A 27434-nucleotide genomic window follows, 5' to 3' on the forward strand; every position below is an offset into this window, starting at 1 on the left:
GGGTACCTGATGTGGGCATGAACCCCTCGCTCCTTGGGGAGCAGTTCCGGTTTTGTGACATCCTTCTCAATGATGGGTTGTGGCACTGGGGGCTGGTATTTTTGGCAAGGCAATATCTCTGCTTCTCCTACCCACCTTGAAGTGGCCCTATTACTGTTTGTTAGGAAGGAACTGTTTAGCTGTTTAGCTGTTTTCAGGTCTTCTTCAGAAGAAATTGTTTTATCCATAGCTGTAGATTTGGTGTGGCTGTAGGTGGAGTTCACGATCCTCTTAAGCCTCCATCTTGGGTGTGTCCTCATTTCTTTAATGTTTGAGCTCATCTCAAGAAGAGAAAACATTATTGGTTTTCTGTTTTTATGTAAAATGCCCTCCAAATCCAACTTCACATGCAGATAATGTTTTGAGTATTGCAGAGGTCTTTTTTTCCTGATAACTGTACATCATTATCTCTTTAGCAATAACTGAGCTTTTTTGGTATGACTTAATAGGCTTTCGGTGGGCCCTATTTTGCTTGATAGCTTACTACAGCTATTGTACACTGAACAGTTAGCTAGCTGTCAAAATACAATGAGATCATATGGAAGCAGTCAGTTTCTGCCAAGTTAGTAAGTCAGTCTTTCAGAGCTCTGATTCTTAATCATATCTTTAGGAAAAAACAGAGTAAAGTAGGTACCTACTAGGTACACAGCACTTTATCTGTTTTCTTTTTATCTTCATAAAATATGCTCTGAGGTTGGAATTGTATTTTCATCTTACAGATTAGGAAACTGTGACACAAAGAATTTAACAACAAGGCTGCATAGTTAGTAAATGGCAAAAGTCCTCTCCAAAACTCTTGTTTTCTCACTGGGTTGTAGTTCCACACGAGAAATCATTACAATGCAATGCACAGGGTTGCCTTAAGTATGGCATTTGTCATCTGGCCATGGAAAACACTCCCTTTTTCAAAGTGAACTGGGAACATAACAGCTGTTTGTGTGGTTCCATCAGTGTAGAGAGTTCATGGGAGCTTTGGAATACACCATCCTTTCCAACATGTACTTACTCTTTGTTTCTTCCATGAAAGTGTTTGTTTTTAAGTACTTTCTTAAAGTATCAGTTTGAAATGTAAAAATATTATATAGTTCTTCCCTATGTAGTGAGTTTTAACTCTAAGTTTAAATGTGAGTTGCCTGAGTCACACTGTTTACTATCAAATAGGCTCCAACTTTGACTATTTCTGAAATGGGATTGTGTCTTATCTCTTTTTTGTAGCATTATGAAGAGTTCTTTCTTTGGTTAGCTGTGTGACCTTGGATAAGTTACTAAGCCTGTCTGAGCCTTTTTCTTTTTAAACATCTGGAGATATTTCCAGATCTTCACATTCTACCTGCTTATTGAATGTCTATTGAAACAGAGTAAACCAAACCTTTTGTAAGCTTTTCAGCTTTATAAATGCTTAACATATGAGCTAGTGATTGTGTGAGTGCTGAGTGCAGAGTCCTGGGATTCATTCCCAGTGATTTGGGGATTACAAACAGGCCATTATTAAAAAAAAAAAAAAAAAGAAGTAGAAGAAGATTGTACTAATAAGCATGTGAAATTTTGTAATAAAAATGCACATAAAACATCTCTCAGAGAGTAATTTTCACCTATTAAATCAGTAAAGATGAAAACAGTAATACTTGGTGTGGGGAAATGACTATTTTATGTTGTTGATATGAGTATAAACTTGGAATCACCTTTCTGGAGAGGGGAACTTGCATTATTGATAAACGTCATTATTTTCTCAGACTTTGTAACCCCTTTCATTCCCGCATTCTAGTTACTTGGTTTGTTTTTTTCTAAGGCTCTTAAAAGAAGACTCACTTGCATGCTAGTTGGGGTGATAGAAGCCAAGGAGGTTCTTACCTCTTCCATGATTTCTGTGTCTTTAATTCTCATTGTAATTGGAACACCTTAAAGCTCAGCCTTTTTAGAGAATTTTGTGTAACTAAGGGCTAGTCACCGTAATATAATGAACTTTAACTTGGTTGCCACGCTATCTTGTTTTGTATTGTTTGCCCAACTTTATAAACATATCTAAGGATTTTGCTGATGGTAGGAAAAATAAATTCTTTCTTTTTATTTTCCTGATAGCTTGCTGATTTTCAGGGAGAGAAAACCACTGATAGCAACTTCCTCTCCTGTTACTTAAGCAAATACTACTCATAACAGGGATAAACAAACTTAAGGTAGGCTAACAGTCTGGATGGGGAATATGTGTGTGCATGTGTGCATGAGCATGTGTGTATGTCTGCACCTGGCACAGAGAGGCTGTAATTCTAATGACAGGGAATGGCTAAAATCAAAAGGACATGAAATAACAAGTATTGTTGAGTATGTAGAGAAAAAGAAACTTCTTGTGCACTGTTGATGGGAATGCAAACTGGTAAAGCCACTGTGGAAAACAGTGTGGAAGTTCCTCAAAAAAATTAAAAATAGAAATGTCATATGATCCAATAACTGCATTATTGAACATCTACCTAAAGAAAATGAAACCACTAATTCATAAAGATATGTGCACTCCTACATTTATTGGGGCATTATTTATACTATCCAAATATGGAAGCAACCTAAGTGTTCATCCGTAGATGAATGGAAAAAGAAGATGTGGTGTATATACATATAATGGAATATTATGCAGCTATGGAAAGAATAAACTGGTGGTTGCCAGAGGAAAGAGGGTGGAGGGCTAAGGCATGGCAAAATGGCCGAAGGGAAGTGGGTGATATAGACTTCCATTTATGAAGTGGATAGTCATGGGAATAAAAGGTACAGTACAGGAAATATAGTCAATGATATTGTAGGAGGGTGGTATGGAGACTGATGGTCCTATACTTTGTGTAGTATAGTATAGCATATAGGGATGTTGAATCACTATATTGTACACCTGAAACTAATGTAACATTGTGTATCAACTGTATTCAAAAAAAAATTACAATCTGTTGCCTGGGTAGCATTAGGATAAATGAATTTACTGAACTTAAAAGTCAAGAAATCTGATTTAAATACTGGCTTATATTAACTACATAGTTCAATTATTTAAGTTCTTATAGGTTCTGTTTTCTCATCTATGAAATAGAGGTAATTGTGTCCATATTACTTCACAGGGTTTGGACATGATTCAATGAGGTGATACTTTGTCCTTCCTTCCTTCATTTGTTCTCCAAATATATATCGAGCACCTACTATATACTAAGCATTATTCTAGGTACATAATCTATCAATGCACGAAACAGACAAAAGCCCTACTTCCTTAGAGCTTATGTTCTAGCAGGTGGAGATAATGAAAAAGAAGCATAATGAACAGTAAATTATATAAAGCATGATTAGTGCTATGGATAAGAGTAAAAGATATGGGTAAGGAGAACTGAGAGTTCTATGGGTGGAACAGAATAGTGGTGGACAAGGGAGCAGGTTGCAGCTTTTACTAGGGTGTCAGAGTGGACCTTCTTAAGAAGGTGACATTTGAGTAAACACTGAAATTAGAAGAATGAGTAGCCATGTAGGTATGTGGAAATGTGGGAGAAGAATATACCAGCCTGAGACAATAGCGAGGCCAAAGTCCTGTAGTGTTTGAGGGACAGCAGTAAGACCACTTAGGCTGAAATGGAGTGAATGAGATGAAGGGAGCTAGGTATGGTCAGATTGCAATGAATTGTGGACTCTTTAAAGACTCTAGCTTTCCCTCTGAAGGAGACAGGAGCCATTATAGGTTTGGAGAGGAGACATGTTGTGAGCTGATTTAAATTCTTAAAGGATCACTTCTGGCTGATGTGTGGTGACTAGATTGTGGGAGTCAGAGTGGGAACAGAGGGCCTGGTTAGGAGCTTTTACAGGAGATCAGGTGAGAGGTGATGGTGGGTTGGGTGAGAGTGAGTGGTTTGGGTAGGGGGAGTCATCCAGGAAGCACATAGAAATGAAGGTGTGTTTATTCTTTTTTTTTAAATTTATTTTTTACAAAGATTTTATTGAGAGAGAGGGAGCACAAGCAAGGGGAGCGGCAGAGGGAGAGGGACAAACAGGGTCCCCGCCAAGCAGGGAGCTCAACATGGGGCTCAATCCCAGCACGCTGTGATCATGACCTGAGCTGAAGGCAGACGCTTAACTGAGCCACCCAGGGGCCCCAGGTGTGTTTATTCTTATAAACATGGTGTTGAGATAAAGGGTATCCAGTTCTCCTAAATTTTCTTAAGGGCTTAGAATTTAAATATATGTTGAATGTATACTTTTTAATATCAGATGTCTAGAACTTAAATGCGACCTCTTAGTTTGAGTTTACTTTTACTAGAGTTCTTTTGAAGAAATTGAAGTTTTAAGCTCAACTGACAGTACATGTAGTCTATGATCCAGGGGTGGTTCAGTATTGTTCTGGCTTGTTTGAGAAATTGAGATGTCCCACACACCACCACCCACTCTCTGTGCCCTCTCTGCTTTATAATTACCATGTCTTGTCCATTGTGTGTTTTTGTTTTTGTTTTTTAAGATTTTACTTATTTATTAGAGAGGGTGGGAGGGAGGGAGAGAGAGAGAGAGAAAGAGCGAGCGCACACACATAGAGGGAGAGGAAGAAGCAAACTCCCTGCTGAGCAGGTAACCCGACAGCTCACAGCTTGGTCCCAGGTCCCTGGGATCAAAACCTCAGCCCAAGGCAGATGCTTAACCGACAGCCACCCGGGTGCCCCATCCATTGTGTTTTTGAGTGATATTTGATTATTTCTTTCCATCTCTACTGTTAAACCCACAGTCCTAGACCATTCTCAGTTTGCTTGTATTACAAGTATCCTCTTCCATTTTCTACTTAGCAAACAGAATTTTCTACAGATGCAAGTGTCGTCAAATCACTCCCCTCTGTAAAAACCTTCAGTGACTTCTGTAGGTTATTTTCTGCAGGTTCCTGACCATTCTTCACCTGACTCTGACCTGCTCTGTATCCCAGGAGGTGCAGACCACATCACCAGAAATCCTTTGACTTCTAGCTTCCCACTGAAGATGTTACACTTTTTTCTGCACTTAAGATGAAGTTCACAATCTATGACATGGATAAAAATCTGCAAAGAAGGCCTCCAGCATTCGATCCACCCATCCACTCAGGAGATGAAGCCGGCCTCTTTTTCCATCTTTGGCCCTGACATTGTCTTTCAGTTTCTTAAAGACTCCATCCGAGCCCCTCCTACCTCCTTGAGTTGGTACTCTTCATTCCTTCTGACTGGATGACTTTTCCTCTACTTCCCTTCTCCTTCACTTGTCTCACCCTTGCCCATCCCGACTGTCTCAGCTTTAGTGTTGTTTTCTCAGAGAAACCTTACATGGTTATACACTCCATTTCTCACTAAATGTTTCCTTTGTAGCAGGTGGCATGACTCTACATAAATATTCATATAACTATTTGCATAATGTTTCTCTTCTTTGCTAGCTTCCAGGCTTTGTGAGGTCAAAGATATGCAAGTTTTTGTTTATCTTTTAAATCTCTGCCTCGGAAATACTTGAGCCATACGAAGTACTCACTAACTCACAAACTGCCCAGAAAATGCATCCTGAATGTGAAGATAGCTTCATGGGTTGTTTTCAGTAATTATCAAGGAAATTTGAATGTGTCAGTGTAGAGTCAGACCGAGGAGCAGAACTAGAATTTCAAATCACAGTGAGAACTAGAATTAGAAGCCAGGTGTCTGTGCATTCTTTCCTATGCTGGAACTGATCTTCATGAACCCAGCAGGACTATCTGTGTAGAAGCCTTAAAGCCACATGCTAAAAAAATAATATCTGCAAGGCATTTCTTATCTTTCAGTTTTGAAGTTGAAAGAGTATATAATTTTTTTTTTATTTCATATGTTTATGGTCACTTTTGTAACTGGAATTATTGACACTTTGGGGGGTAACTTCAAGAACAAAGTTACATTCAACAAATAGAAATGAGAAAGGGGGAAAACGTTGACACCCAGTACCTGCGTGAAGACAAAAGAACGACACTTACAAGACTTGGAAAACAAAACTAAAGCTAAAAACGAGTTATTTAAAAAACAAAAACAATTCCATTTATTCTAAAACGATAACCTTGGTCATTAACACTCTCAATAAAGTATAATTTGAAATAGGAGTATTTGGTCTTGGCAATAAAAAACTGCTCTGTTATATGTATTAAATGTATTGAAATCTGGTATTTTACATTTTCTTTTATGAAACTTTACTTATTCTACTCTTTATACTAGAAAATAGAAATGTATCAAACTATCAGAATAGTATAACTTTATTTCATGGATTGTTTTTTTCATTTTAAAAAGTTCGAATTGTACTCTGAGAAGGTTTATCAATAGCCATTTCAGAAGCAAATAAACAGATATGTTATTTAAATACATACGGTATTTTAAGTATTTCAAATTCATAGAGTTGAATGGAATTTATTTTTAACTTTATAAAGAAATAGTCTTTCATGGACATTTTTAATGGTGCTTCTATTCCAAAATAACTTTTGTGGCTGTGACATTCTAGAAATAGATGTATTTAATGGAAATGTTGACAGATTCTTATTTGTAAGCAGTGAATGAAGCCACCTAGAATTTTAGTGACTTCCCTTCCAATGAATGGCCATTCATATTTATTATTATCGATTCTAATAATAATCAGTTTTAGAATGCCAGCTGGGCACTGTAGTACATTTGATGTGGTCTCTGTCTAATGAATCCACTTCTAAAATACCATTGTTCAGTACACAAAAGTGAAAGCACACCTAAGGTTCAGCCTTGAGCCTGTGCCTTTTCCAAAGATTAATAATATGATAGGAGGTCAGGGCATATATGCAATAGACCTTTGAGCATTAAGTCATTCTTGGCATTGCAAAGGAGGGTAATTTGTGTAAAACTTTTGTATTGTGCAGTCTGTCAGCATGGAAACTGCAAAACAAACTCCTGAAAGAGAAAATGCCAAATACTCTTGCCTATCCCCCCTCCTCCCTCCCTCCTTCCTTTCTTTCTTTCTTTCTTTCTTTCTTTCTTTCTTTCTTTCTTTCTTTCTTTCTTTCTTTCTGGTATGATGACTAGAAATGAGTCCACATTTGGTAGAACAAGGCACAAAAGATTGTTCTTGATACAAAGGAAACTTCCTCCATCGTTTGGCTAAGGTGTGTCAAAAATTTGAATACTTAGGGGCGCCTGGGTGGCTCAGTGGGTTAAGCCGCTGCCTTCGGCTCAGGTCATGATCTCAGGGTCCTGGGATCGAGTCCCGCATTGGGCTCTCTGCTCAGCAGGGAGCCTGCTTCCCTCTCTCTCTCTCTCTCTGCCTGCTTCTCTGTCTACTTGTGATTTCTCTCTGTCAAATAAATAAATAAAATCTTTAAAAAAAATTAGAAAACTTAAATGAAAAGAGAAAACTCAATTAATAATTATTTATCTAGGACCCACTGTGTACTTATCAAGGTAGTACACTTAATATGTTGGTGTGTTTTTAAAGGAAGGAATGGTTGTGTGTTGAAATGAAAGAAAGTAAGGTGCCAAAGAGCTGTGTGTGGAAAAAAATACCTGGAGAACCTGACCTCTAAGGAGTGCGTGATAAAACATCTGCCATATATGAAGAGGACATATGAAGAGGACTCTTAATTTATGCCAAAGTGAAGTCATTACTATTAATATCAAGGAAATGAATTAAGTGACTTATTTGTCAGCATCAGTGCTGAAAAATGTTGACAAAAAATTTTGAGAGGGGCGCCTGGGTGGCTCAGTGGGTTAAGCCTCAGCCTTCAGCTCAGGTCATGATCTCAGGGTCCTGGGATCAAGCCCTGCATCCTGCTCTCTGCTCAGCAGGGAGCCTGCCCCCACCCCCCACCTGCCTCCCTCTCTCTGCCTGCCTCTCTCCCTACTTGTGATCTCTCTCTGTCCAATAAGTAAAACTTAAAAAAAATTTTTTGAGAGGTGAATATATAGTCCTTTAGAGGTTTTTATAAAAAAATAGGGGTGCCTGGATGGATCAGTCAATTAGGTATCTTGATTTTGGCTCAGGTCATGATCTCAGGGTTCTGGGATTGAGCCCCACGTTGGGCTCTGCACTGTGAAGACTCTGCTTGAAATTCTCTTCTCTCTCCCCCCTCCAACTTTCCCCCCTGCTCACATGCACACACGTTCCCTCCCTTCCTCTCTAAAATAACTCTTTAAAAAAATGTTTATAAAAAATAAATTTAGGTTATTTTGGCTGTTTATATATGTATATATTTTTAAATAGCTAGCTACGTGTAAATTCTCTTTCTGAATTTAATTCCATGAATATCTCTCTAGATATTTTTCGGAGAATATGTATTTTTTATAATGGCTAAAATAAAGTGTTTTTGTTTTGTTTTGTTTTGTTTTTTTGTGTATTTTACTTTTTAAATCTCAAAGGGGGATTTAAAAATACCAAAAATGTACCATTCAGTAGTAAAAGCAGAGAGACAGTGCCTTGGAGAAAGAGAAGAGAGTCAGATCCTATTCAGTTAGAGGGATGCTTGCAGAAGAGGTGTGCACTGGAATAGACCTTATAGAGGAGCAGCTCATTCGTGTAAATGAAGGTGGAGAAGGGAGAAACATTATAACTGTCAGTGATGGACTGTAATAGTGTAATAGCCCATGCGTATGTGTATGAGAGAAGGAGAGGAAAAGGAAAACTGATATCTTAACTAAGCATTTCACATGTGGTTTTTGGTTACAGCACACAGTTGGACAGAGGGTTTTGCCATCCAAGGTGGCTCTGCTTTATATGATTAAATTCCACTGTATTTCTGATTATTGCCTGAGTCTCTATGCAGCCTGTACCTCTGCCACACTACTGGTATTTATGCTCTTGCAAAAGACTTTTTCCGCTCATTCATTTTATCTTTGTAGCTTATTACATAGCTGTCTTTTGGGCATCCTGCTAGCATCCATTTACCATATTCATGCCTTGTGAGAAGAGCCGTTGTATGTTGGGACATTTCTTCTTTAATAAGTTCTGAGTGTCTAGAACAGTACCTGGATATAAGCAGGCATTTGTTAAATATTTGGTTAGTGGTTTTGGTAGGGATACTTGCTTACTGTTTAATACCAGGTATATTTTATGTGAAAGGCAGATGAAACTTAGCACAAGAAATTGTGACCGTGGTGTTAGATCCAATTTTCAATCATATGAAGCATCTACTTTCACAACAATTGATCAGTTTCATAAAAAATTACATATCTTTGCTTATCAGAGTATGCAGTGCCAAACAGCAATTGGGCTTTTTATGTGTAATTGGTTTCAATATTTGCCTTCTCATCTATCTGTGTACTAGTTAGGCAATGTCTTCTCTTGGAAGAGTTATTGGATCAGAAGATTTCATTCCCTTGGAAGATACTTTGAATATTTTATCTTTAGCCATTTTATTGAAAGAAAAAAAAGGGGGGGGGGAGCAGGTCAAGGGGCTGCTTTCAGTCCTGTTGATTGTCCTTTAAGAGTATCTAGGAGTATTTCTAAGGTTATTGCCTAACTCACCTTTATTTGTTATGTTGTCATTTTTCTCACCTGCCTATTCATCCAACCATCACTGCGTCTCTTATCTTTCTGTCTGTCTCTCTGTCATCTGTGTATCCATGTATCTACCTATTCATCTGTGTATCATTTCTGTTGTATCTGTCGTATCTATCGTATCTATGATCTGTCTGTCTACTTCTATCACCTATCTGCCCATCTGTGTGTCTATTCACCTATTTGTCCATCTGTCATCTACTCCTACCTACACACAGACACACACAGACACACATGCACGCACACACACACACACAAACACATATGTATTTATTTTAAGATACCATCTATTACATCAGGTGCTAGGTCACATTTGTTATTCCTTTCAGCATATTTGCTTTATAGATGAAGAATTAAGAATTAGGGGCTTAACTCTCTCACTCAATTAGTAAAGTATGAGCAAAAATTGAGTTTTGAAAGATTCTTTGTTTGATGTGGCTTTCACTTTCAAAAGATGCCCCTGAGGGATTTATTTTTTTACTTAAAACAGATTCAGAGACCTGACAAAAATTCTTAACAGTGAGAAAAAAAGTAAACATTTGAAATATCTGAGCATGTCAGAAACTAGCAATTCTTTGCTTTATCTTCGGAGAACAGAATGGTGTCTAGAGAGAATTCCATTTGATAAAAGATTGGCAAAAATACTAAAAGAATACTGTGGTAGTATCAATAATGCAATCATCCAGGGATTTAAGACATTCATATGCCTACAGAAAAATGATACATATGATTTGAGAACCTTGTTAGAGAATAACCAAGGAAAGATTTTTTTGCTTAAATTATTTCCTATGTTTTTCAAGAGTTCTCTTTTGGAGTCAAGGAGAATGCATAGGATCGAAGTCTACGTATGAGCTTCTTCAAATTAGATTCCCTAAATGCCTGGTGTACTGCCAGCTATTATCTCCAATATTCTCAATCTACAGCCTAGCGTATACCTTTATTCTTCTTATAATTTGGAGGGTATAACTATGTCATTTTATTTCAACTCCAATATGAACAGTTTTTATAGTGAAAAGATCTTAGAGATATTATGCTAGGATAGCATAGCATAGACCTTTGACTTTGTCTCTATACTTCTTTTTTTTTTCCCTTCGTAGCACTTATCACATTATTGTCTTACCACACTGTAACTTCACATATTCTTGTGTGATTGTGTAACTGCTGTCTCCTCTGTTGGACTCCATGTTCCTTAAGGACATTTTTCTGCTTTCTTCTGTAGCCTTAGAGCCTGGGGTATATGTGTGTATGTACAAACACACACACACACACACATACACACATACATATATGCTCTGTAAACTCTTGTTAGATAAAGAAAAGGGCCTCTGACAAACTTTTATTTAGACCAGGCTAGATAAGAACTCATTTTATGCCATCCCTGTCTGCATTATTTTCTAAATGCTCAAAAACCCTATTAAAGATGGAATTGTCTTTAGCAGCTTATAGCTTTTATTTAATTTTAATTTTTTAAAAAAATATCTTTTTTATTTATTTGTGTGTGTATGAGAGAGAGAGAGAGAGAGCATGAGTTGGGTAAAGGGCAGAGGGAGAAGCAAGCTCCCTGCTGAGCTGAATCCAAGGCAGACACTTAACTGAATAAGCCACCCAGGTGCCCCAGCCTATAGCTTTTATTTTTTATTTTTTATTTTTTTTAAGATTTTATTTATTTGACAGGCAGAGATCGCAAGTAGGCAGAGATCACAAGTAGGCAGAGATGCAGGCAGAGAGAGGAAGGGAAGCAGGCTCACCGCTGAGCAGAGAGCCCTATGTGGGGCTCGATCCCAGCACCCTGAGATCATGACCTGAGCCAAAGGCAGAGGCTTTAACCCACTGAGCCACCCAGGCACCCCCTATAGCTTTTAAATGACACCTTTCCCATTTTAAAAATCCTTCTTTGATTTATTTGGATGTATTCGTAACTAAAAACACCTGGATATATTGACTTCTTGTCTGATTTTCCCCAAAACTTTTTTTTAACCTCACAGAAAGTAACAAGGTATATTAGATACCTGCTTATATTTGTGGATGAGAAAATTTTCTTATGATCACTTAGTTAATAATTAAAAGGAAGATAGAATTGTATTTTTTTAAAAAGATTTTATTTATTTATTTCACAGAGAGAGATCACAAGTAGGCAGAGAGGCAGGCAGAGAGAGAGAAAGAAGCAGGTTCCCCACTGAGCAAAGAGCCTGATGTGGGGCTCAATCCCAGGACCCTGAGATCATGACCTGAGCCGAAGGCAGCAGCTTAATCCACTGAGCCACGCAGGTGCCCCTAGAATTGTATTTTTTTTTTTTATTTCTCTCTCTCTCTCTCTTTTTTTGCAAATAAGAAAATAACTACTTTATATAGTTAGTTTTTCAGGTGCTTCTGTCTCTATTTAGGTGTGCAGTTATACTCAACTGAAGATATTGGTACTTCATTTTCAATAGATAACTCTTTTATTTCTTTTTCAAATGTCCATGGCATTGGTCAGCACTTCAGAAAATAAGTTTAAAATGTGAGCAACAGTATTTCTAGAAGAGTGCTTCATTATTAGGTAATGATATTAGTTATTTCATATAGGTTTTTTTTCATGTAAATGGAGATTCTTTTAATCCCTAATACTAGTAGATAATAGTATAAATATCTATTAGTATTAAAGGAGCACTGGTAGAGATCATTGCAACTACAAATCTTAATCAGAATTTTGGTTTCAAAATAGTCTAATTTATATCTGAAACATAATTGCCTTTAAAATAATAATTTCATTCATATTAGGCTAGCAGTACTTAAAATTTTAAATTGCATTACAATTAAGATAAGTTAAGAAAAGAGTTATCAAGAACTAGAGGTCTAATACCACTGACTTTGGTAATGTTACTCTGAGGAGAACCCAAGCATGTTAAGGTTGTAGGGTGTTTGCACAAATTGGGAACACAGCAGTTCAGGGGATGGAAGACACCTCCTTCAGAGGTTAGGTCAGTATCACTACTTGAATAATAAAGGGCTAGAGCTCTGTTCTGCTTTACCCACCATGTTATTTTTTACCTTATTTCATCTTGTACATTGTATGCTTTTTTTTTTTTTAAAGATTTTATTTATTTATTTGAAAGACGGAGATCACAAGTAGGCAGAGAGGCAGGCAGAGAGAGAGAGAGAGGGAAGCAGGCTTCCTGCGGAGCAGGGAGCCCGATGCGGGGCTCGATCCCAGGACCCTGAGATCATGACCCGAGCCAAAGGCAGCAGCTCAAACCACTGAGCCACCCAGGCGCCCCCATTGTATGCTTTTTTTAATGAACTCTTTTTTAACTGTTTTAGAAACAATGTTGAGTATGTATCAAATATAGTAAGTAACTTAGGGTTATAGTAATAATAACTTATGCCTTACCTAGGAACTGAATCTCTGGTATGTGTGGTGTACTTTGTTCTTTCTGTCACTCTTTCACTTTTTCCCCCATTTCCTTGCCGTATGGAGTTTTATTCCCATTACTCACTTATGTTAACCCTGTGGGTCAATACGGATGTTACAGATTCCCTCAAATACTACTGTGATTTATTGTCCTGTTAACCTTGAATTGTACCATTTAGGTCTGATTTTTTTCTTCTTCTCTTGAATATATTTGCTTACTAATAGATTATTAAAATATACCCTATATTCTCGTTTTCAAGGATCCCTTCATGGGATGCCTCTCTAGGCTAATTCATGTAAAAGTTGATCTATCTTTCTTTAGGTCTTCCTGCATGATTATGTTGGTCCACTCATCTGGGCATTTATACATTGCCTCAAGTCTTATTCACTGGGGCTTATATCACTTACAACATACTACATTGTATATTTATAACTTAAGCTTTTCTTCTTCATTTTGCAGTCTGTGAGAAAAAGCAGTATACCTGTATACTGTCATGTCTTTCAGGAAGCCTAGCACTGTTCCTTGCATAGATTAGGTGCTCAGTTTTCTCATTCTTGTCTTCACAGAACAGATACCTTACTTAATGCTTATTTGAAATACTGCTCCTACTGCATCAATGATATGGACATAGTAAATATACTACACATGCAGATATGATACAGATCAAATCTTCATACATCACAAAGGGCATGCATTTTGTTGACTCCATATCGTGTACAATGGGTTACACCCCTAGCAGGAGACCTAAGCATCTTTGTACAAGAGGAAGGGAGAGCAGTAGTGGCATCAGGCTGTGTTAAAAGTATTCATGTCCACCCGCAGGGCAGTTAGGATTGCTCTCTGGGTTTTTTCCTGGAGTTTGAGCTGAGAGTAAGCATTACCATCTCTAGAAGATTTTATATTAACATTGGCAAGAAACAAACAATTGACATCAGGCATAAGTCTTAATTTGCGTTATGCTTTTGGCGCATCGTTGCTGGGAAAATTATGCTAATCCTCACCATCTGCAGCTACCAGATGTGCCATTGAGAGGTGCACAAGTTCCTTTCCAGAAAACTGCTCGATGTCGAATGTCAATCATTCCAGTTAAAATGACAGCACCTACCATCAGAGGATGGAGGACAACTACAATTCATGTTTTTCCTTTACCATCACATACAAATCTGGATGATTAATACTGTGATAAATGTAGCTGACAGAGGAAAACTAACAAATGTAGTTGCTCAGTCCATCTTTTGTTCTGTTGTAAAATAGCTATGGAATCTGTTAAAGTCTCTCTCATTGAATATACATGCACAGTGGGTGTGGTTCCATTCTGCTGACTGCATTACATTTCTTGGCTTGTGTGGGTTATTATATTAAGAGAATTGGCTGGAAGGGTGTCAGCAGATGGTGCTAGGCACAGAGTAAGTTTTATCATTGCATGGTTTAGTATGCTTCCAGGAACTCTCTCCCAAATATGATTTTTGAAAATAAACTTGTTCATTTGAACACACTGACAGGTTCTCCCCCGAGATTCTTATATCATAAAAGACATTGCCATCAATTTACTGAAACTATGATTTTATTCCTTTTGGTTGGGAGGGAGAGAACAAGAGAGAGTAAGAAATGGTGACAATTGAGATTTAAAAAAAAATCATTTCATGTTTTACCGGGGTCTGGCTGTATCTGCATTTAGACATATTAGGAATCCTTTATGTACTAGTTTCATACCTTTTTAATTTTGGCAGCTATTGCTAAGCATTACAAGAATGCCAGGGCACAGAAGCACATTGAACATACCAGGTACACCCTAAAATTCCACTGATTTCTAGAATATTAATGAATAACAGTGTCTGCCAGTGGCTGGACCTTACCGTGAGCCTTCCTTGTTCAAGAATGTGTCAGAGTGGGGAGCACATGCCTTCCTCTCCTTTCCCTCATTCCTTGCACAGGTTCCTGCCAGCCACGTCGTGCTGTTGCCTCAAGAGGTATCAGAAAGTATTTTCTCATAGCTTAGGTGTTCTATAAACTCGTTCCAACCATTGTATTTGAAAAAAAAAAAAAAAGTATATTTTTATTTAAATTACACTTCTTAGGAAACGGGGAATTTCCCCCCCCCTTAATCCTGCTAAATGCTGTTCTTATTCAAATTTTGTCAGGAAATGGGGGCATTTTTTAGATAATTGTTAAGTATCTGAAGTCACCCTTTTGTCCTATATTGGTATGTGGTGGTGTTCTTAAATTCTGAGTAAATGGGGATTTATTAAAGAATATGAAGGAAGAGTCCGCATAGTCCAAAAACTAAGGGGACCTCTGGAGGAGTAGGGATCATGAATGTTTAAAGAATTACACTGTTTTGTCTTTCTGAACTATAGAGCCCACTGAAAGTTCATCTCAAAGATAAATAAAACTGTGTTTTATTTTCTCAGGACTGAGGAATAGAGCCTACAAAGGAAAGTATTTAGGCAATTTTTGCCGATCTCTGTACCTTTGCTCTACTTGTTCTCACTGCCTAGAGACTTGATGCTTTACCTATGTAAACCTGGGCTCAGCCCCAGGTAAATTTTTACTCATTCTCAAGGCTTAATTTCCTCATCTTCTTTGTGGAGTGCCTTTTCACGGAAAAGGAATTCTTTCTTTCACAGAAGAATTCTGTGCCTGCTTCATTCCGAACCCCCAGCCTCTTTCTCTTCTACTCTGAGTGAATTGCTCTCATGCTCTAGTCATAAACCATCATTTGTCTTTGTCACCTGACTGGAGTCCTTGAGGTGTTGAGACTGCTCTCTTTTTTGTTTTATTAGATACATCTTTGAATCTGTTTCTGGAATGCTACAGCATCTGTTACATATTTGATGAACAAAGAGATGGGTGAATAATATTATATTATTCTTGTATGCAAAAGTTTCCTATATGGAGAATCATCTTCAGTATCTTTAAGGTTCATGAGCATATAACATTTTGGACTATAAATTGCAGATGAACTTATTTGTGTCTCTTAATTTTGAAATATGTTATATAATATGTTCTGTTATTATTGGTATTGCTAACTTGAAATATTAATACATTGATGTATATTTTTATGTTTTTATAAAATCTTATTACGTGTGTTTCAGTCCAGTTTTACATTTGAAATATCTATTTATTTATTTCTCGGTATTTAGACCTTTATTATGCAGAAACTTAGAAAAAGGTATTTTCCCTACAAAGTTAATCCAGACAGTGTAAATTACATAAGCAACTATCATTTGAGTTATTACCCATGTTGGAAATTCACTTGAAATTTCATGAGAAAGAGAAATCCATGGCTCATATAAAACCTATGGTTTGTAAAGACTGTGGTACTGGACCCAATTTCAAAACACTCTTAAGTTCACATATGGTTAATCTTTTTTTTTTTTTAATTAACATATAATGTATTATTTGTTTCAGGGGTACAGGTCAGTGGCTCATCAGTCTTTTTTTTTTTTTAAAGATTTTATTTATTTATTTGACAGACAGAGATCACAAGTAGGCAGAGAAGCAGGCAGAGAGAGAGAGAGAGAGGAGGAAGCAGGCTCCCTGCTGAGCAGAGAGCCCGATGTGGGGCTGGATCGCAGGACCCTGGAATCATGACCTGAGCCGAAGGCAGAGACTTTAACCCACTGAGCCACCCAGGCGCCCCGTGACTCATCAGTCTTAAACAATTCACAACACTCACCATAGCACTTACCCTCCCCATGTCCATCACCCACCCACCCCATCCTTCCCATGCCCCTCTACTCCAACAACCCTCAGTTTGTTTCCTGAGACCAAGAGTCTCTTAAGGTTTGTCTTCCTCTTGTTTCATTTTTCCATGCCTTCCCCTGTGATCCTCTGTCTTGTTTCTCAAATTCCTCAAATCAGCGAGGTCATATGATAATTGTCCCTCTCTGATTGACTTATTTCGCTAGCATAATACCCTCTAGTTCCATCCATGTCATTGCAAATGGCAAGATTTCATTTTTTATGGCTGCATAATATTCCATTGTGTATATATACTCACTGTATCTTCTTTATCCATTCATCTGAGGATGGACATCCAGGCTCTTTCCATAGTTTGGCTATTGTGGACATTGCTGCTATAAACATTGGAGTGCATGTGCCCCTTCACATCACTACATGTGTATTTTGGGGGTAGATACCAGTAGTGCAATTGCTGGGTCGTAGGATAGCTCTATTTTCAACTTTTTTGAGGAAACTCCATACTGTTTTCCAGAGTGGCTGCTCCAGCTTGCATTCCCACCAACATTGTAGGACGTTTCCCCTTTCTCTGCATCCTCGCCAACAACTGTTGTTTCCTGACTTACTAATTTTAGCGATTTTGATTAGTTTGAGGTGGTATCTCACTGTGGTTTTGATTGGTATTTCCTGAATCATATTGAGCACTTTTTCATGTGTCTGTTGGCCATTTGAATGTTTTCTTTCAAGAAATGTCCGTTCATGTCTAATGTGCATTTCTTGATTGGATTATTCTTTGGATGTTGAGTTGGATAAGTTCTTTATAGATTTTGGATACTAGCCCTTTATCTAATATGTCATTTGCAGATATCTTCTCCCATTCTTTCAGTTGTCTTTTGGTTTTGTTGACTGTTTCCTTTGCTGTGCAAAAGCTCTTTATCTTGATGAAGTCCCAATAGTTCATTTTTGCCCTTGCTTCCCTTGCCTTTGGCAATGTTTCTATGAAGAAGTTCCTGTGGCTGAGGTCAAAGAAGTGGCTGCCTTTGTTCTCCTCAAGGATTTTGATGGATTCCTGTTTCATATTGAGGTTTTTTCCAACCATTTTGAGTCTATTTTTGTGCATGGTGTAAGGAGGAATGATAGTTGCTGTGCATTTTTCATAGATGGCTTTGATGATATTAAGGTATGTACCCTTCTGTCCCTACATTGTGAAGAGCTTTGATCAAGAAAGGATGCTCTATCATGTCAAATGCTTTCTCTGCATCTATTGAGAGGATCACATGGTTCTTGTTCTTTCTTTTATTAATGTATTGTATCACACTGATTGATTTGCAGATGTTGAACCAATCTTGCAGCCCAAGAATAAATCCCACTTGGTCGTGGTGACTGATCATTTTAATGTACTGTTGGATCCTGTTGGCTAGTATTTTGGTGAGAATTTTTGCATCCATGTTCATGAGGGATATTGGTCTCTAATTCTCTTTTTTGATAGGGTGTTTGTCTGGTTTTGGGATCAAGGTAGTGCTAGCCTCAGAAAATGAGTTTGGATGTTATCCTTCCATTTCTAATTTTTGGAACATTTTCAGGAAAATAGGTATTAATTCTTCTTTAAATATTTGGTAGAATTCTCCTGGGAAGCCATCTGGCTCTGGGCTCTTATTTGTTGGGAGATTTTTGATGACTGCTTCAAATTCTTTGCTGGTTATGGGTCAGTTCAGGTATTCTATTTCTTCCTGGTTGAGTTTTGATAGTTTATAGGTCTCTAGGAAATGCATCCATTTCTTCCAGATTGTCTAATTTGCTGGCATAGAGTTGCTCATAATATGTTCTTATAATTGTTTGTATTTCTTTGGTGTTGGTAGTGATCTCTCCTCTTTCATTTATGATTTTATTAATTTGGGTCCTTTCTCTTTTCTTTTTGATAGGTCTGGCCAGGGGTTTATCAATCTTATTAATTCTTTCAAAAAACCAGCTCCTAGTTTTGTTGATCTGTTCTGTTGTTCTTCTCCTGCTGGGTTTAGACTTTATTTGCTGTTCTTTTTCCAGCTCCTTTAGGTGTAGGGTTAGGTTGTGTATTTGATACCTTTCTTGTTTCTTGAGGAAGGCTTATATTGCTACATACTGTCCTCTTAGGACCATCTTTGTTGCATCTCAAAGATTTTGAACAGTTGTGTTTTCATTTTCATTTCTTTCCTTGAATTATTTAATTCTTCTTTAATTTCCTGGTTGACCCATTCATTCTTTAGTTGGATGCCCTTTAGCCTCCACACATTTGAGTTCTTTCTAGCTTTCCTCTTGTGATTGAGTTCTAGTTTCAAAGCATTGTGGCCTGAAAATATGCAGGGAATGATCCCAGTATTTTGGTACCAGCTGAGACCTGGCTTGTGACCCAGGATGTGATCTAATCTGGAGAATGTTCCATGTGCACTAGAGATGAATGTGTGTACTGCTACTTTGGGATGGAATGTTCTGAATATATCTGTGGTGTCCATCTGGTCCAGTGTGTTTTAAAGCCCTTATTTCCTTTTTGATCTTTTGCTTAGATGATATGTCCAATTCAGTGGGGGCAGAGGGGGTATGTTAAAGTCCCCTACTATTACTCTATTATTATCAGTGTGTTTCTTTGATTTTGTAATTAATTGGCTTTTATAATTGGCTGCTCCTATGTTAGGGGCATAGATACTTAAAATTGTTAGATCTTGTTGGACAGACCCTCTAAGTATAATATAGTGTCCTTCCTCATATCTTATTATAATCTTTGGTTTAAAATCTAATTTGTCTGATATAAAGATTGCTACCCTAGCTTTCTTTTGATGTCCATTAGCATGGTAAATGGTTTTTCACCCCCTCACTTTAAATCTAGAGGTGTCTTTGGGTCTAAAATGAGTCTCTTGCAGATAGCATATTGATGTCTTTTTTTAAATCCATTTTGATACCCTTTGTGTTTGATTGGGGCATTTAGCCCATTTACATTCAGGGTAACTATTAAAAGATACGAATTTAGTGAAACTGTATTGCCTTTAAGGTCACTATTACTGTATATTGTCTCTGTTCCTTCTGGTCTATGTTACTTTTAGGCTCACTCTTTGCTTAGAGGACGTCTTTGAATATTTCCTGTAGGGCTGATTTGGTGTTTGCAAATTCTTTTAGTTTTTGTTTGTCCTGGGAACTTTTTATCTCTCCCTTATATTTTCAATGACAATCTACCTGGATATAGTATTCTTGGCTGCATATTTTTCTCATTTAGTGCTCTGAATATATTATGCCAGTCCTTTCTGGCTTGCCAGGTCTCTGTAGATAGGTCTGCTGTTCGTCTAATATTTCTACCATTGTAGAGCTGCTTTCAGGATTTTCTCTTTGTTTTTGAGATTCATAAGTTTTACTATTGGATGATTGGATGTTGACCTATTTTTATTGATTTTGAGGTGGGTTCTCTGTGCCTCCTGGATTTTGATGCCTGTTTGCGTCCCCAAATTAGGGAAGTTCTCTGCTATAATTTGCTCCAATATACCTTCTGCCCCCCTCTCTCTTTCTTCTTCTGGGATCCCAATTATTCTATACTGTTTCATCTTATGGTATCACTTATCTCTTTAGTTCTCCCCTTGTGATCCAGTAGATGTTGATCTCTCTTTTTCTCCATCATTTGGTCTTCTATATCACTAATTCTCTCTTCCACCTCATTTATCCTAGCCGTAAGGGCCTTCATTTTTTATTGCACCTCATTAATAGCTTTTTTGATTTCAACTTGGTTAGATTTTAGTTTTTTATTTCTCTAGAAAGAGATTATCTAGTATCTTCTATGCTTTTTTCTTTTTTTTTTTTAAGATTTTATTTATTTATTTGACAGACAGAGATCACAAGTACGCAGAGAGGTAGGTAGAGAGAGAGAGGAAGGGAAGCAGGCTCCCTGCTGAACAGAGATCCTAATGCGGGGATCGATCCCAGTACCCTGGGATCATGACCTGAGCTGAAGGCAGAGGCTTTAACCCACTGAGCCACCCAGGTGCCCCAATCGTCTATGCTTTTTACAAGCCCAGCTAGTATCTTCATAATCATCATTCTGAACTCCTTTTCTGACATCTGCCTAATGTCTATATTGATTAGGTCCTGGCAGTCAGTATTGCCTCTTGTTATTTTTTTTGAGGTTAGTTTTTCTGTTTTGTCATTTTGTCTAGAGAAGAATAGATGATTGAGAGAATAAAATGCTTAAACAGTAATAACGACCCCAGAAAAATATACGCTAAACCAATCAGAAGATACCCGCAACTGGGGAGAAAAGAAAGGAAAAAAAAAAAAGAAAGGAAAAAAGAATATAAAGAGGCTGATTAATAGAACAGAGCCACACTCTAGATTTTGGGATTTTAGTCTGTTAGAAGAAACTGCTTCCCAAAATTTTAAAGAAAGAAAAATATATATATATACACACAAAAATAAAGGTAAATTCGATGAAGGGATGGAATATGATTGTAAAGATGAAAATAAAACAAAATTTTAAGAAAGGAATTGATAAGAAGTTGGTTGAAAAAAGAAAGAAAAAAAAGAAAAAGAAAAGAATGTGATCAGGTGGTAGACTAGAACAAAGCCATATACTAGATTTAGTATATATTTTGGTCTTTTAGAAGAAACTGTATCCCAAAATTTTTAAAAAAGAAACCATATATATATATATATAGAGAGAGAGAGAGAGAGAGAGAGTAAGGTTAAATACGATGAAGGGATAGAATATGACTGTAAAAATGAAAATTAAAAGATTTTTAAAAAGGTATTGATAAGGTAAAATGGTTAAAGTAGGAAAGGAAAAATTCAAAAGATAAAAAAGAAAAAGATAAAAATAAAGAAAATTAAAAAAAAGTTTAACCTCGAAAGACTAAAGAATCATGTGGAAAAAGCCACGAATTCCATTTGCTGTATTACCCTAGCACTGGAGTTTTGGAGTTCTCATTGTTTGGTAAACTCAGTCTTGGCTGTATGTTTTTGCTGATCTTCTAGGGGAGGGGCCTGTTGCAGTGATTCTCAAATGTCTTTTCCTGAGGTGGAGTTACACCACCCTTGCCAGGGGCCAGGCTATAAAATCTGCTTGGGTTTCCTCTCAGGAGCTTTTGTTCCCTGAAGCTTTCTGTACAACTCTGGAGGTCAAGAATGAAAATGGCAGCCTCTCAATCTCTAGCCCCACAGGAGTCGAGAGCTCAGGGTTCCACTCCTCAGTGCGCCCTCAGAGAAAAGCAGTCCATCACTCCTGTCTTCCTGGTCTCTGGCTGTACTCTGAGCTCTGTGACAGAGCTTTTCTATCTGTGGCACACAACCTCATTTGGCATTTCCAAACCCATCAGATTCCTGAAACGTGCTCCCACACTGCTCTTCCTGGTGGAGGAAGGGGAGGGTCTCTCTGGATCTGCCACTTGTGGGGACCCTGCTCGAAGAGCAGTGGTCCAGCTGTGCTGGGGATCATGCTTTATGGCAATCCTGAGCTGACAGTGCCCTCCTTTGCTCCATCTTTGCAGCTGGATTTCCCATTCCAATACCTGGGAGCTCTGCCACACTCAGGTACCCCTGGTCTTTCTGTGACACAGATGGTCCTGAGACCACACTGTCCCAGTGAGGGCTCCATACCTCTCTGAGCCACTGGAGCAAAGTCAGTCAGTGGAACAGACTTCTAAGCATTCCAATTTTGTGCTCTGCTGCTCTAACACTTGCTGGTGGCCGGCTGACAGAGACTCCTCCCCGTTGCAATCTATCTCAAATATCACCTTGGATTCACTTCTCTTCATGTCCTCCCTTCCAGAAACTGGTTGCTTTTCTGTGCATAGAATTGCTGTTACTCTTTTCTTTGATTTCCTGTTGAGTTTGTAGGTGTTCAGAATGGGTTGATAACTATGTAGCTGAATTGCTGGAACCAGACCAAATTTAGGTCTCCTACTTCTCTGCCATCTTGCTCCTCCTTCTGAAATAGTATTTGTTGTATATGTTTCACATTAAAAAAGAAGTTAGCTCACTGAAAATCCTGATAGCAAAAGTCAGTTTTAAACTTTTATTCATTGTACAAGCAGAACATTGCATACATTTTGAAAAATTCTTTTAGTCGTAATGTCAGTAAATTACTCATGACATTTTTGTCTATACTCCTGCAGACCTTTAAAATGTATTTATGTACAAACTTTTAAGTAAAAGAGAGATCACACTGTACATATTGTTCTTTAACTGAGCATCATTTTTGAGTTGACAAAATTACCCAAAACATTTTAGGGTAGGAGTTGCCATTTGATGATCATCTCTGCAGATGATGCTCACATTGAAACTAGAAGGTCACCCATATGGAGAGGTTAAAAATAAAATCTGCTGGCCTTCAAAATTCTCTTATCAGGCACCTAACGGGGTCAGATACTGACAATGATGCATCTGAGAGCAGTGAGTAAAGACAGATTGCAGAAGTTTCATAATTGTGAATTGTGTTCTCAATTTATTCATTTTTACTTATGTTTGTTCCCTGTCTTGGGGTCTCTGGCCTGTGCAATTTTAGATGGAAAATCTCAGATGTGGCCCCAAAGGGCTGGTAGCCATTTACATATTCATGCATGAAATAAAGTATTGTATGATATGTCAATCAAATATACCCAGAAATCAGAAGACAAGTTTTTTTTCCCAAAGTAAGTTCCTTCTAAATGTAGCTAAAAAGAGCTACTTTGTCATTAAAGTGAATGAATATTCATTTTTAGAACAGACATGATGTTTGGATTGTGTTAAACATATGTCTGTTAGTGAAAGTGTGAGTCACAAAGAAAATTTCATCTAAAAATAATATCTATAGAAAAAAGCAATAAATACACACATGGAAAGATACTTCTTTTTTCTGTAAACTTTTACTCTTCTATTTTTAATGGTTGTGTATTTATTTTCTGTTATTAAAAGAATTGGTGGCTGTGTTCAAAATAGCATAATTCACAGTGGCTAAGAGGTAGAAGCAACCCAGATGTCCTATCCATGGATAGATGGATAAACAAGGCATGGTATATACATACAATGAACTATTATTCAACTTTAAAAAGGAAGGAAGTTCTGACACATGGTGTAACATGGATGAACCTTGAGGACATGGTAAGTTTAAATAAGCCAGTCACAAAAAGACAAGCACATATGATTCCACTAATATGAGGTATCTCGAGTTGTCAAATTTATAGAAACAGAAAGTAGAATGGTGGGTGCCAGGATCTGGGGAGAGGGAGAAATGGGGGGTTGTTTAATGGGTATAGACTTCCAGTTTTGTGAGATAAAAAAGTTCTGGAGATTGGTTGCATAAAAAGGAATATATTTACCCCTTCTAAACTATACAGCTGAAAATGGTTAAGATAGTAAATTTTATATTATGTTTATTTTGCCACCAAAAAAAAGAGAGAGAGAGAGAAAGAGAAACTGGAGACAGTATAATTTTTTAGACTGGAGCTTATTTATTTTTAACCATAATTGTTTCTAGAGAGTAGATAACTAGGATTGGTCTTGTACCTTTAACAGGGTTATTATATAATACATGATTACTAATCAAATGCAGATACATAAGAAAACCTAGAAAACCAAAAGCTCAGTGGCAGGTCATTTGTCCCTAAATTGTATATTTTATTTATTTTTGGTAGAAAACACTGGTAAAACACAGTGTAAATTATTATTTGTAGGATAATTAAAATCTAACTATAGTATTAAAATCACCGTGTTCAAATATGTATTTAAAAGAGTTTTGCTTTTAATTATTAATTCATAATCCAGAAACATTGATTTATTCATGTATTTATTGACAGCTTACTATTATAGTAAGAGACTGAGCTGGGTTGAGATATATGATGATGAGTAAGTTAAGTCTTGTCCTCAAGGAATCTAAAGTCATTTGCAGTGGAGCAGGAGGTGAGTAACAAACAGAAAATTACAGTAAAGTACCATAAAGATTATGAAAGGGGTAAATTAAGAGTAATGGAAAAATACAGAGTTTTGGGAGTTCAGTCTTTCTATTTTTAGGCTTCAGGAAACAGTTTGTGGAAGAACCAGTAGCTTTGTTCAATGAAAAATGTTAGTTCAATTGGTGAAAAGGTTGAAAGAGAAAATGGAGGAAACAATAAATGCAGAGACCTATAGGTTGAGACAGCTTCCATTGCAACTTTGCTAGGATAGTTCTTTATGTCTGTTATCCTGAAGTACATGGTTTCTCTTTCACTGTCCTAAGTCCAGGTTGGGTGGCATGCCTGTAGGGCTCAGAAAACATGGCTTAGTAACTGAGAGTAGTTTACTGTGCTTGGAGCATTGAGTTTGGGATGGGGGAGAGGAGGTGTGCCACATGTAAGGTGAGGCTGCATTATGAAGACATGTGCCACCTCATAGCACGATTCTGGCAGTGACGAGCTGTGCAAGATTTTTATAAAGGAGAGTAGTATAGACAGATTGGTACTTCAGAAATTTGATTCTGGATTCACTAAGAAGAGTTTGAAGTGGAACGAGAGGCAAGGCCATCACTTAATAAGGTAGCAGTCTTGTAGGGAAAATAACTGGCATGGGTTGCAAGGACAGAAAGGAGTGAGTGAATTCCAGAGCTATTAAAAAGCTAGACTTGCTCTTTCCTACATTTACTGTGAGACTGAAAACCATTCTCAGCAATCAGATTGTTGACGTTCCAGAAAACATCAGCATCACTCTGAAGGGACGTACTGTTACAATGAAACGACCTCAGAGGAACCCTATGAAGGGACTTTAGTCATATGAGTGTAGTACCCAATCTTCTTGGAAGGAGGATGTTCTGGGTTGACAAGTGCTGGGGAACTAGGAAACATCTGGCTGCTATTCTCCCTATCTGTAGCCAAGTTTAGAACATGATCAATGGCATTACACTGGGCTTCCCCTACAAGATGAGGTCTATGCATACTCACTTCCCCATCAATATTGTTATTGAAGAGAATGGTTCTCTTGTTGAAATCAGAAATTTCTTGGGTGAAAAATATATCCGCAGGGTTCGGATGAGAGTAGGTGTTGCTTGTTTGGTATCTCAAGAAAACTGACTTAATTCTTGAAGGAAATGACATTGACCTTGTATCAAACTCAGCTGCTTTGATTCAGCAAGCCACAGCATTTAAAAACAAGGATATCAGAAAGTTTTTTGGAAGGTATATATGTTTCTGAAAAAGGAATAGTTGAGCAGGCTGGTGAATAAGATCTAAGTTGCCCAGCTATAGAAACAGCAAGATGTCGGATGATTTTTCAGACTTATTTGTGTTATTTTACTAAAAGGTGAAAGATTTATTCACTCTGAAGAGAAGCCAGAGTATTTATTTGTGTTTTAAAGATGCAATTAAAGCTGTATTGATTTGGATTTTTTCTTTTTTTAAGCTAGACCTAAGATTTAAGAATATTGAGTGTATGTGTGGGTGTTTGAATTTGTGGGGGTGGGAAAAGGATGACATTATGGCTTGGACTATTGAGTGATGGTGGAGCAATTCACCAAGGTAAGGACAGAAAAGGAAGGAGAGGGTTTGGGAAAACAACAATCTTCACTGAAACCTTGGGAGGGGATGGATAAGCCTAGTGAGGGTCCATGGAATGGGATGAAAAGAGGTCCCAAATAGGGAACCTGAGGGGAAAAGAATGGAAGAATGAACAGAGGGTGAACAGCCCACAACCAAACATAGGCAAACCAACAAAACACAAAACAAACAAACAAAAAAACCAAAACAGCACACAAAGCAAAGCGGAGCAGGGATGGGTCAGAGAAGGACAGGAAAACGTAGAAGGCCCTTTCAAGAAACCCAGGGAGCAGGGTGGTTTTGAAATGAGATGGTAGTCAATAGACTGTCAGGGGGAGATTTGGCCGCAGGGTGTGCTTGGTGGACGGCATTCCAGGAGTGCTGTGGGGCCCAGGGCAGGTTGAAGTGGGTTGCTGAGTGACATCAGAAGTGGAGGCTAGGAGCCAAGACAACCATTTCAAGAATTTTTACTGTAAAGAGGAGGAGAGTAGAGTAGAAAGAATTATACTAAAGAGGATATTATAATTTTATTTTTATTTGTTAAAATTTTTTTATTGTGATAAAATACATGGAACATAAATTTACCCCTTTAATCATTTTAAGTGTACAATTCAGTGGCATTAAGTATACTCATGGTGTTGTGCAGTCAACGGTCTAGTTCCCAAACTTTTTCAACACCCCAATAACAACTCTATACCCATTAGGCAGTAACCCTCTAATCCTTCCTCCCTCTAACCCGTGGTAACTTCTAATCTTTCTGTCTCTCTGAACTTGCCTATTGTAGGCATTTCATACAAGGGGAATCACCCAGTATTTGTCCTTTTGTGACTGGTTTGTTTCACTTAACATAATGTTTTAAAGGTTCCTGTGTGTTGTAGCATGTATCAGAACTTCACTCCTTTTTATGGTTGAATAATACTCTATTGTATGTAGATACTGTAAATTGTTTATAGATTCCTCTCGGGCCCCTGAATTATTTCAGCCTTTGGACTATTGTGAATAATACTGCTAAGAATGTGGGTGTACAAGTTTCTCTTTGAGTACCTGTTTCCCATTTTTTTGGATATATACCTGGGCATGGAATTACTGGGTCATGTGGTAATTCTAGGTTAATCCTTTTGAGGAATCCCAGACTGTCATAAAGACTGCCACATTTTACATCCTCTACCAGCGATGGATCATGGTTCCATTATCCCCACATTATTGCAAACACTTGCTTTCTGTATTATGTACATACAATTTTTGAACTTTAATAATGATAATACTTCCTCCTGTTTGGGCTTTTGTGGACTGCCCTGCCCCTACCCTGCCTGTCAGTTTTTTCTGTCTATGAGGCATTATC

The 27434-nt window shown here is 37.7% G+C and overlaps 1 protein-coding gene and 1 pseudogene across 3 annotated transcripts in view; both read left to right on the forward strand.

The window, feature by feature from the left end:
- PRKD1 (protein kinase D1) overlaps nucleotides 1–27434 on the forward strand; it is a 303790-nt gene that overhangs the window by 33102 nt on the left and 243254 nt on the right. The gene's annotated exons all lie outside the window — the stretch shown is intronic.
- Nucleotides 8491–26577, forward strand: LOC309868090 (large ribosomal subunit protein uL6 pseudogene; annotated as a pseudogene). Its single transcript has 2 exons — nucleotides 8491–8597; nucleotides 25167–26577. The product of its transcript is annotated as a large ribosomal subunit protein uL6 pseudogene (transcript).

The sequence above is a fragment of the Mustela nivalis genome (assembly GCF_964662115.1).
Source record: "Mustela nivalis genome assembly, chromosome: 6".
Classification (NCBI taxonomy): Eukaryota; Metazoa; Chordata; class Mammalia; order Carnivora; family Mustelidae; genus Mustela; species Mustela nivalis.